At 50.6% G+C, this 11358-nt stretch overlaps 1 long non-coding RNA gene across 1 annotated transcript; it reads left to right on the top strand.

Moving 5' to 3' along the window:
• The first annotated feature begins 752 nt into the window (after positions 1-752).
• Positions 753-9709, top strand: LOC142908819 (uncharacterized). Its single transcript, XR_012932005.1, has 4 exons — positions 753-1146; positions 5112-5181; positions 6102-6170; positions 7094-9709. It is a non-coding gene; the product is annotated as an uncharacterized LOC142908819 (long non-coding RNA).
• The last annotated feature ends 1649 nt before the right edge of the window (positions 9710-11358 follow it).

Raw genomic sequence — 11358 nt, forward strand, 5'->3', positions numbered from 1 at the left:
ACAGCTGTCAACCCCTTATCAGTGCCCTACCTTATTACAGACCAATTCAGACCTTACTGATCACCCCGTGCCCCTTATAAATCTCAACGTTAATCCTACAAAGTCCCATCACAAGGAAGAAACACAAACAAATCGACACGGATTTGTATTGTTGTTTGCCCGTATTGAAACGGCTGTACGCCCGTACGGGCCTGAGAACTCACTTTGCCTGCGCAAAGACCACGACGGGGTAAAACCGTGATGGGCTTCTACAGCTCCGCAATAGTCGAGTGTGAATAGTCGCCTAATAGTCGCTATTGGCTATCAGAGGTTCTCCCCAACAACCAGTCAAACAACGTTTGGGCGGTCATCTTGGGTAGGGGGGTGTGTGGTGGCTTCTCCCTTACCAAGATGGCAACCCCCCTCCCACCACGAGTCACGTGGTGTTGATATTTTGTGGGTGTTTTTTAATTGGTCAGCTCCATTGCACGTGACATTGAACTTTATTTCATAGCCCGGATTAAGGCCCATGGTAAATAGCATAGACTAGATAAGGCGCTGCTGCGTTTCAGACTATACCAAGCATAGCCCAGAAGAGGGGGAGGGGGATTTAAAGCATCAAAACTCAAGACGCGCTGAATAAATGTAGCGAATTTGTTTGATGTTTAATTATTTCATCCATAGCGGACAAGAAGCAAGAGGGGCTCGCTAGCGTTAGTGAAAGGTGGCGTTTGCTGTGTACCCCCCTAAATTAAAACAATTTAAGTTCGCCGGTGGCATTCACCCCTTCCTCGCCCGCTGCTCGCGTTGGTTTCGCCCACACGACCCTCTCCCTCCACCACCAAAGTGTCGCGTTTTGGCGGGAGAAGGCGGCTGTGTGTTCTGAGGAGACTAACAACCACCACCACCACAACATCTATAATCATAAGTATAACTACTACTATAATAACAATAACATCTACAATCGTAACTATAATAACAACAACATCTACAATCATAACTATAACACTAATAATAACATCAACAACTTACAACAGCAATTATATAAACAGTTACAATAGTAATAAAAACATGAACTGCTATAATAACTAATACTGTAACATCAACAACTACGACTATAATAAAACAAAAACGTGAACGAGAGCGGGCGACACAACAAGGAGGGCGGTGAGTGAGAGAGTGGAGCCGACCTCTCGCCCTCACAGCCTGAGGCCCACAAAGACGCGCGGGCTCTGTCAGCCTCACGCAGCCCGTCAGGGAGACTACACGGGGAGACATTTGTGTTGTGTCTGTGTGTGTGTCTCTGTCTGTGTGTGTCTCTGTGTGTGTATCTGTGTGTGTATCTGTGTGTGTGTCTGTATGTGTGTCTGTGTGTCTCTGTGTTGTGTCTCTGTGTGTGTGTCTCTGTGTGTGTGTCTCTGTGTGTCTGTGTGTCTCTGTGTGTGTGTCTCTGTGTGTGTGTCTCTGTGTGTGGGTGTGTGTGTGTCTCTGTGTCTGTGTGTGTGTCTGTGTGTATCTGTGTGAGTCTGTGTGTGTGTGTGTCTCTGTGTGTGTGTCTCTGTGTGTGTGTGTGTCTCTGTGTCTGTGTGTGTATCTGTGTGAGTCTCTGTGTGTGTCTCTGTGTGTGTGTGTCTCTGTGTGTGTGTCTCTGTGTGTGTGTGTTCTGTGTGTGTGTCTCTGTGTGTGTGTGTCTGTGTGTGTGTCTGTGTGTTGTGTGTGTGTCTCTGTGTGTGTGTCTCTGTGTGTGTGTGTCTCTGTGTGTGTAAGCCTCACGCAGCCCGTCAGGGAGACTACACGGGGAGACATTTGTGTTGTGTCTGTCTGTGTGTGTGTCTGTGTGTATTGTGTCTGTGTGTGTGTCTCTGTGTGTGTGTGTCTCTGTGTGTGTGTCTGTAAGCCTCGCGCAGCCCGTCAGGGAGACTACACGGGGAGACATTTGTGTTGTGTCTGTCTCTGTGTGCGCGTCTCAGTGTGTGTGTGTCTGTGTGTGTTGTGTGTCGCTGTGTGTGTGTCTCTGTGTGTGTGTGTCTCTGTGTGTGTTGTGTCTGTGACTTCAATGCCCGAGTTGGTCATGATACTGGCACCTGGTCTGGAGTGATTGGAGGGCATGGGCCAGATCAGCTCAATAACAACGGTAGGAGGCTGCTAGATTTTTGTGCAGCCCATGGGCTTGTAATTACCAACACGCTGTTCCGGCATCAGCGCATCCACACAACATCATGGATGCATGCCGGGTCCAAGCAAGAACATCTGCTGGACTACATAGTGACGGACCAGTGGATGCGAGCCCATGTCCTTGACACCAGGACCTACCGTGGAGCTGATCTGCCCTCTGACCATCGACTAGTCATCTGTAAGATGCGCCTGCCATTCTTCCACTCCGGTGGTGGGTGTACACCCAGGACCCCATTCCGACCTGAAGTGGCCTGGTCTCAGTTATCTGATGAAAGTTGCAAGCGAGAATTTCATCATCGCTTGCGGCTGGGATTGGCATCGTCCCCGACTCCTGATGTCGAGGGTAAATGGGCGAGGTTTAGGACTGTGACTCATGCAGCTGTAATGGCTGCTTTGGGTACGCGGTCCAGACCTCCCCAGAGACCCTGGCTGACAGAGGAGGTGTTCAGGATGGTTGAGAAAAAGCGACAGGCCCACTGCCATCGGCTACAGAATCCCACGTCAGAGAATGAGGAGGCTTACCGCAGCCTTCGCTCGGAGGTTCGGAGAGCCGTGAGGCGCTGCAAGGATGGGTGGTGGTCGCGGGTTGCTGAGGAGATGGAGTCTGCCTCAGTGGACCGTGATCACAAATCTCTATTTAACTCCATCAAAAAAGTAACCTGCAGCGCCACACCTATTACCATCATTAGGGGAAAAAACGGTGATCCAATCTCCGACCCCCAGGAACAGGTTTGCAGATTTGCTGAGCATTTCTGTGAGGTCCTGGGGGAGGGAAAATCCCTCAGCCAGGAAAACATCGTGGCACAAAGTGAGGATGACCCTGCTGAGGCTGCGGTGCCTCATATTGGAAGAAGTCACCCCCTGTGAGTGGCTGGCTGAGGTGCCATCTGTTGAGGAAGTACTGAAGGCGATCCGGAGTCTGAGACCAGGAAAGGCAGCGGGCAGAGATGATCTCCCAAGCGAAATGCTGAGGGAGGGTGGCGTTTGTGCACAGACTGCCCTATATGACATCATAACAACAGTCTGGACCACTGGACGGGTTCCGCAGGATTGGAAGGATGCCCTGGTGGTCCCCCTTTTTGAGAAGGGGGACCGCACAGACTGTAACAACTACAGGGGCATCTCACTGCTCAGTGTGCCGGGAAAGGTCCTGGCAAGGATTATTCAGCATCGCCTTGCCAGGCACGCTGAGGAGAGGCTTGCGGAGCCCCAATGCGGTTTCAGGAAAGGGCGGTCCTGCACAGATGCCATATTTTCTGTCCGTCTGCTACAGCAGAGGTGTAGGGAATTCCAACAAGACCTACATCTCTGCTTTATTGACCTGGTCAAGGCCTATGATACCATCAGTAGGCCTGGGCTCTGGGTCGTTCTTCGTGCTTTTGGAGTACCTGACCCTCTGCTCACGATCATTAAGGACCTTCATGATGGTGAGCGGGCTGAGACTGGAGCGTGCCACTAAGAGGTGGGGCCTTACCATCAACCCCACCAAAACTAAGCACCTGCCTGGGTATTTTGTACCATCGGACACTCCACCCCCACAACTCCCGATCGGTGATGGGGCAGTTGTGGAGAGAGTGGAGAGTTTCCCATACCTGGGCAGTGTGCTTATGACTGGCTCCAGTTTAACAGCAGAGGTCTCACTCCGAATCAGTCGAGCGGCAATATCTTTTCATCGGTTGCGTAACGCTGTGTGGAAGCTACCTGGTCTGTCGCTCCGCACTAAGCTTCAGGTCTTCTCGGCCACGGTCATTCCCTCCCTTCTCTACGCTTGCGAAACGTGGACCCCCTTAATGAAGCATCTTCGCCGGTTAGAAACATTCAGGCTGGCCTGCCTATGATCCATCCTGGGTTTAACCAGACTGGATTGTGTGAGGAGCTCACAAATCCTTGAAAGATCTGGGCAGGGTCCCATCGGTGAGCTCCTCCGGCGGGCAAGGCTGCGATGGCTGGGTCATGTAGCCCGCATGCCCAGCCACCGCATGCCGAAACAGCTTTTGTTCGGCCGGATTGAGGGGGCTAAGCGGGCGCGGCACGGGCTAGAGAAGAGATGGAGTGATGTGGTACAGGAGGACGTGAAGCTGAGTGGACTTGCCGATGACTGGTACAAGCGGTGTCAAGTTCTGCCTCTGTGGAGGAGGCTCGTGAAGGACGCTATTGGGCAGTTGGAGGTAGTCGCCCTCCAACAACAACGGAGGGCGGAGGAGCGACGCTCAGAACAACGAGCGGAGCGCCGGGTGGCTAAAGCACAGCAGGTTGGCACAGTAGGGGGCACAGGTGGTGCATCAGCCAGTCATCTCAGTCAGTCGACCCGTGGCACCTGGGTCTGCCCCGTGACCTCCTGCCAGCGGGCGTTCGACACTTCACGTGGCCTCAGGGTGCACATAGCCTGGCACAAGCGTCGTGGTGACGTCACCGCCACTTAGTGGCGAATGGCGGTTGTTGTTGTGTGCGTGCGTGTGTACTGCGCGTGTGTGTGTGTACTGTGCGTATGTGTCGTGCGTGTGTGGGTACCGTGTGTGTGTACTGTGTGTGTGTACTGTGCGTGTGTACTGTGTGTGTGTGCACTGTGCGTGTGTGTGTGTACTGTGTGTGTGTACTGTGCGTGTGTGTGTGTAGTGTGTGTGTGTAACGTGTGTGGCGGTAGTCTAGCGGTTAGTGCGCTGCTCTACGAACATAACGACCCGAGTTTGATTCCCGCTCACAGCCAACACCCAGTGACGATTATTTGAACCGGTTCTGGGCCTCCCCTAGGTCGACTCAGCCTCAAGTGAGTACCCGGTGCGGTGTGCAAACATCATTACTGGGGAGACAAAGGCGGTCGGGCACGGTGCTGGCTACCCATTCCCTTCGCGTGCCGCGCCGGCCTTCATAGGTGGAGCTGATACTTGCTAACAGCACTTGCCCCAACAGTCTGTTAAGGCTACACGGGGGATCTTTGTCTTTGTATCACCACCCAGGAGTCACGGAGCTTTTGAGGCTCCGAGCCACGTGGGGATCCACAACAGCGTGAGGCGGTGCCACTCACAGGTGAGACTCGGGGATATGTGATTTCTAATCGATAGCCATCCGTCAGTTAACCCATCGCAACTGCTGAGTCTGTCACGCGACTTCCTCCTTCCAGCGAGCCTTTGACGCTTCACGTGGCCTCAAAGTGTACACAGTGTGTACGTATACACAATAATGTCCACGTTGTTGCTGAGTTCATGCACTCAAGGGAGGGGCAATGGAAAATGAATCTAAATCAACTTAAACTCCATCCCCGTGACCTCTTCGGCATGAAGTGGCAGCTAGTGGTGTCATGTCACCAAGGTATTCAGCCCTCCCCCGTCCACAGCGCTCTTGAGCGTGACGTCACCTCCGCTTGGGTCACTGCCGATATCAATCCAGTGGCAATCCTTATTTGGGCAAAGCTACGCCCAGTGACTGGCGGCTCATTAACATAATGTATCCGTTAAAGCCGTCGAGAGTTTATTGCGACGGGTTCAGCAGCCACGCCCCCAACGCTCGACATATGGGCCGAACCATTAACATAATTTATTCAGTACAGAGCCGCTCATTGTGGAAGGGGCGTGTCTCTTACCCCGGGAGTGACGTCATGTTACTTGCTTACCCGCGTGATGTCGCTAGGTAACAGGAGGCTGCCTATCCGCGCTTGCACTGAAATCCGAGGTGAGAAATTCTCATGGTGATCGTGGTTGTTGTTTACCAAGGTAGAGCCTCTCTCTCTCGTAGGGATGTCAGTTGAGTAGCAGCGAGCATGGGAATCGACGTCCAAGTTGGAACTTTACAACGCGGGGCCTAGCCACCCGGGGCCTTGCCTCCTGCCCTCGCCTGATTGCATTCACTTTAATTATCTCGCTTAAGTTTAATTTGTCTTCACCCGGCTCGCCACTTTGTAACTTTGTTTTATTGTAAATATTCACGCAGTTTTTATTTTCTTTTGTTAGCAGGCCAAGCCCGCTTGAGCTGCTATACCGCTCTTGTTATCAGAAGCGACCTGCCCACAACAACACAAGGTGAGGCTTTGTCAACGTGTGTGAATGTTTTGACTTAAAACTTTGGTGACTGCAGGAATTAATATTCTTGGTTCTTTCGGTAAAGTCACGTAGATAAAAAATGTAATAAAAATAACAGATAATCATTTTTTTTTTACAATGAAGCAAAAAAACCCCACAATGTTTCTATGGCAACATTAATGTTGAAAATGCGAGGGCTTACAGGAATATTTATGACATTTGCCCTCTCATTGCGTGCCATGACAGTGCTGTTTGCACAGTCACACATAGTCACTGTAAGATGTTTTTCTTGGTCGTGTTTTTGTTTTGTTGCTTGCTGTGGTTGCACCCGATTCAAGAGCCGAATGGCTCACGGGACTATAACCAAAATAAATCAAACTGAAAATAAAAAAACTGAAACCGCGTGATGGATTTTGGGAAAGTTTTTCACTGCATCTCCAAATATATATAAAAGGCAAAGTTGTGATTGTGTGTGTTGTCTGTTCAAAATGTTTAGCGTACTTCGCGACATGCAACAAACTGGAAATTTGCCATGTGGGTACTTTCCAGACTGTACACCGTACAAACATTGGAAGTAAAACTTTGTGGGAAAAGTCCACGATGTTTTTTGTATTTACCGAACAGCTTCAACGGAGGCGGATGGATCGTTGCGCAAAAGACGGTGATGGCTTGTTGAGTCTCCAGGGGGGGGGTTCCTGTATCAGTAGATGGGTCGTGGCTGCTGATTATGAAAGAGAAACCAATCCCACGGGGTCAGCACTGCACTCTGTCGGCAGGGTTACCAAGGCAGTGGAAATATATCTGGTCCAGTTTTTTATGGAGATCAAAGGTCAAAGGTCGCGTCATGGGTGACCTATAATGTTCGCCGCCGCTGCTGCTGCTGCTGCACTCTCCTCTGCTCTCGTGACCCCCCTCCCCGCCAGCCTGCTCCTCGTCAGAAGAGGGGACGGTCGCCGTGACTGAGCGCCCCTTCGTCAGGTCTGATGGGCGTGGCGTCGCTTACGTTGGGGCCATTCGTGGTGTGCTGCACTGCGTGGCGGCGTGCGCTGCGTGGTGCGCGCTGCGTGCCGGGGCGGAAGCGGCAGCAAGCCCCCAGCTGTGACTGTAAATCGAGCCGCGTGGTGATATCATACCAAAAAAATAAGCCACTGAAAGAACCCAGGCTTGGTTATTTTTTTCACATAGGAACATTCAACAGAAGCGACGGTGAGCTCCTCGGGTTAGGTCTGCCGTCCGTTGGTGTCGGCAGCTGCAACAAATATTCTCCTGAATTGTTACAAAGGAGATTGTGAATAAACAAGGCCTGATTAATTATTCTTGCGACCGTGAAGGGTCGTTAGCCCCTGCTTCTTTGGACAGGTCTCAATGTTGCGTTTTATAAGAGGCGTCCAGAGCAAATCTCAGAGCAGAATGATATATAGGGTTGAGCTTAATGAACGATGTATTGGGAGGCACAATGATAAATAATATCGCAGTAATCAAATTAAGACATTACGGTAACCCTTACCAACTCTAAATGGAGTGTAGCTGGGAAACAATGTTTGTGTCTAAAGAGAGACAGTTTTTTATTTTTTCAGTCTTCCCAGCGTGGTCATTGGATTATTAAAAACAACATTTAGGGAGTCTGTATATTTTTCATGGAAGCCTGATTGTTTGGGATGTAACAGCTTATTTTCTGAAAGTTAACCAATTTGCGTATTTAGTAAATGTTCAGGTAGTTTTAACAATGGTGATAATATCGTAGTCTATTTTGGATTCATACAGCGCCCTTTCCAGGCCACTTTACAACGTGAGCTGACGGCAGTTAGTAAGGACGGTGACTGAATGGGAACGGAGCCGATGTCCGGGGTAGCAAAGGTGGAACAAAGTGGAAGTGTAATGGCGAGTGAGGGTGTCCGATCGGTGCCGCAGCGTGGACGAGCGAGGTGCGGGGCACGTGCGTGAAGCGGTGACACGTGCGTGGGTGAGAGGAGGCGAAGGGTGATCGTGGCAGAGGTCTGGCGGCAGGATAGTTGAGCTTTTCGATTTAAAGCTTTCGTGACTGCAAGGATTCATCTTCTTTGGTTCTTTCGGTAAAGTCACCACCACCACCACGTAGAATGAGAATAAAATAATAAATTGTTAAAATAAAATAACGCGATAATATTCTCACGACGTTTCGGCCACAACACAAGCTTCCCAGTGTGGTCATTGTCCTCCAGACAGTCTCGTCCCTTCACCTGATGAAGGCCGCTTGTGTTGTGGCCGAAACGTCGTGAGAATATTATTGTGTTATTGTATTTTATAAATTTATTATTTTATTCTCATTCTACGTGGTGACTTTACCGAGAGAACCAAAGAAGATAGTTGAGCTTATGGAGGTGCACAGCGTAGGGCTGGGGAGGGAATGTGGTCTGGTGCACATAGAAAGTCACGTGGAAGCCGGGTCAGGAATTGGAGTTGGAGGAGGAGGGAGGAGGAGGAGGATTGCAAGTGGGTTTGAGGTTCGGGTGGAGGCACCGGTGTAGGGGTGGAGGCAGCGGAAGAGAGGAAGCAGTCGAGAAGAGGAGGGACGTGAGGGCCGCGTGAAAGGTGTCAAGTGAGAGTCCCGTGGTGGAGGAGTTTCTTCTGCGCTGCAACTGGGCTAGAAGGGGGAAAGAAGAGAAGCAAGGAGGTGAAGGAAGGGTGAGGAAATGGAAATATTCACATCGAAGGGACACATTTAAAGAAATATTGGCCGATTTTAATGTTGAGGATAATTTGTAGGCGCTCTTTTGCGAAGGTGGCGAACAAATTCAGTTGTTCATTCAACAGGGTAACTGAGGCTTCTGCAATGGACAAATTAAATATACGGGTTAGGGGCCTGAAAATGAAGTCACCCACAGCGATTAAAGCAAAAGGCAGGTAATTTATCAGCTCCAGAACTATTTATTCTTGGTTCTTTCGGTAAAGTCACATTGAAGGGAAACAATAAAATAATAAAATATATATAAAACAATAAAAATTCTCACGACGTTTCGACCGCAACACAAGCAGTCATCATCAGGTGTGAAAACCACAGCAATAAAATTTGAAAAAAAAACACTTTCCTAAAAGTCATATTTATTAAGTGCGCCACCACCGAACAGATTTTATCCATCCTACAAGTATCGTCGCCCAATGTAAACATTGAGTCTTCATGTTGTTCTTCATAGGAGATATGGAACTGCATCCTGGTCCTGACTCACTACTACAAATGTTCTTGCCGTTGATTGTGTTGCAGTCGAAACGTCGTGATAATTTTATTGTTTTATATATATTGTATTATTTTATTGTTTCCCTTCAACGTGGTGACTTTACCGAAAGAACCAAGAATATGAATCACTGCAGTCACTGCAGCTTTACATCAAAGCTCCAGAACTGTTGAAGGAATGGAGCTCTGTAATGGTCTGAAAATGAGCCGCATCGAATTGATTGTTGATGGTTATGAACGCTTTGTTTTGGATCTGTTGAGCCCACGGGAGATGGTTACTTGCTACTGCAACGTATTATCTCCACACATATAAAAGGCAAAGTTGTGATTGTGTGTGTCTGTTCAAAATGTTTAGCGTACTTCCAGACATGCAACAAACTTTACATTTGCCATGTGGGTACTTTCCAGACTGTACACCGTGCAACAATTATAAAAATACACTTTTTTTTTTAGGCGGGGGGGGGAGCTCAAAAATGCATTTAATTTTTGCAAGGCAAGTGAGCTGTGACGTCAAATCTGTCACGTGACCCACGCACGTGGAAGGGTCACGCATTGCTGCGTAGTGGTTAGCGCGCTGTCTGTGTGTGTGTGTCTGTGTGTGTGGGGAGCGGTAGTGTAGCGGTTAGCGCGCTGCGCTATGAACCTGGCGACCCGGGTTCGATTCCCGCTCACGGCCAACGCCAGTGACGATTATCTGAACCGTTCCCGGGCCTCCCCTAGGTTGACTCAGCCTCAAATGAGTACCTGGTGCGGTGTGTAAACATTGCCACTAGGGAGACAAAGGCGGTCGGGCGTGGTGCTGGCCACCCACCCCCTCGTGTACCGTTCCGGCCTTCATAGGTACTCGCTAACAGCACTTGCCCCTACAGTCTGTTAAGGCTATATGGGGGATCTTTGTTTCTTTGTTATGTGTCTGTGGAGGAGTTGGAGGAGTTGGAGACGCTGCTGCTGAGACTGGAGCGTGCCACTAAGAGGTGGGGCCTTACCATCAGCCCCACCAAAACTAAGCACCTGCCTGGGTATTTTGTACCATCGGACACTCCACCCCCACAACTCCCAATCGGTGATGGGGCAGTTGTGGAGAGAGTGGAGAGTTTCCCATACCAGGGTAGTGTGCTTATGACTGGCTCCAGTTTAACAGCAGAGGTCTCACTCCGAATCAGTCGAGCGGCAATATCTTTTCATCGGTTGCGTAACGCGGTGTGGAAGCTACCTGGTCTGTCACTCCGCACTAAGCTTCAGGTCTTCTCGGCCACGGTCATTCCCTCCCTTCTCTACGCTTGCGAAACGTGGACCCCCCTAATGGAACATCTTCGCCGGTTAGAAACATTTAGGCTGGCCTGCCTACGATCCATCCTGGGTTTAACCAGACTGGATTATGTGAGGAGCCCACAAATCCTTGAAAGATCTGGGCAAGGTCCCATCGGTGAGCTCCTCCGGCGGGCAAGGCTGCGATGGCTGGGTCATGTAGCCCGCATGCCCAGCCAACGCATGCCGAAACAGCTTTTGTTCGGCCGGATTGAGGGGGCTAAGCGGGCGCGGCACGGGCTAGAGAAGAGATGGAGTGATGTGGTACAGGAGGACGTGGAGCTGAGTGGACTTGCCGATGACTGGTACCAGCGGTGTCAAGATCGGCCTCTGTGGAGGAGGCTCGTGAAGGATGCTACTGGGCAGTTGGAGGCAGTCGCCCTCCAACAACAACGGAGGGCGGAGGAGCGACGCTCAGAACAACGAGCGGAGCGCCGGGTGGCTAAAGCACAGCAGGTTGGCACAGTAGGGGGCACAGGTGGTGCATCAGCCAGTCATCTCAGTCAGTCGACCCATGGCACCTGGGTCTGCCCCGTGACCTCCTGCCAGCGGGCGTTCGACACTTCACGTGGCCTCAGGGTGCACACAGCCTGGCACAAGCGTCGTGGTGACATCACCGCCACTTAGTGGCGAATGGCGGTTGTTGTTGTCTGTGTGTGTGTGTCTGTG

Source organism: Petromyzon marinus, unplaced genomic scaffold, assembly GCF_048934315.1.
Source record: "Petromyzon marinus isolate PM22_M1 ecotype Great Lakes invasive population unplaced genomic scaffold, UKy_Petmar_22M1.pri1.0 PM_G_Scaffold_102, whole genome shotgun sequence".
NCBI lineage: Eukaryota > Metazoa > Chordata > Hyperoartia > Petromyzontiformes > Petromyzontidae > Petromyzon > Petromyzon marinus.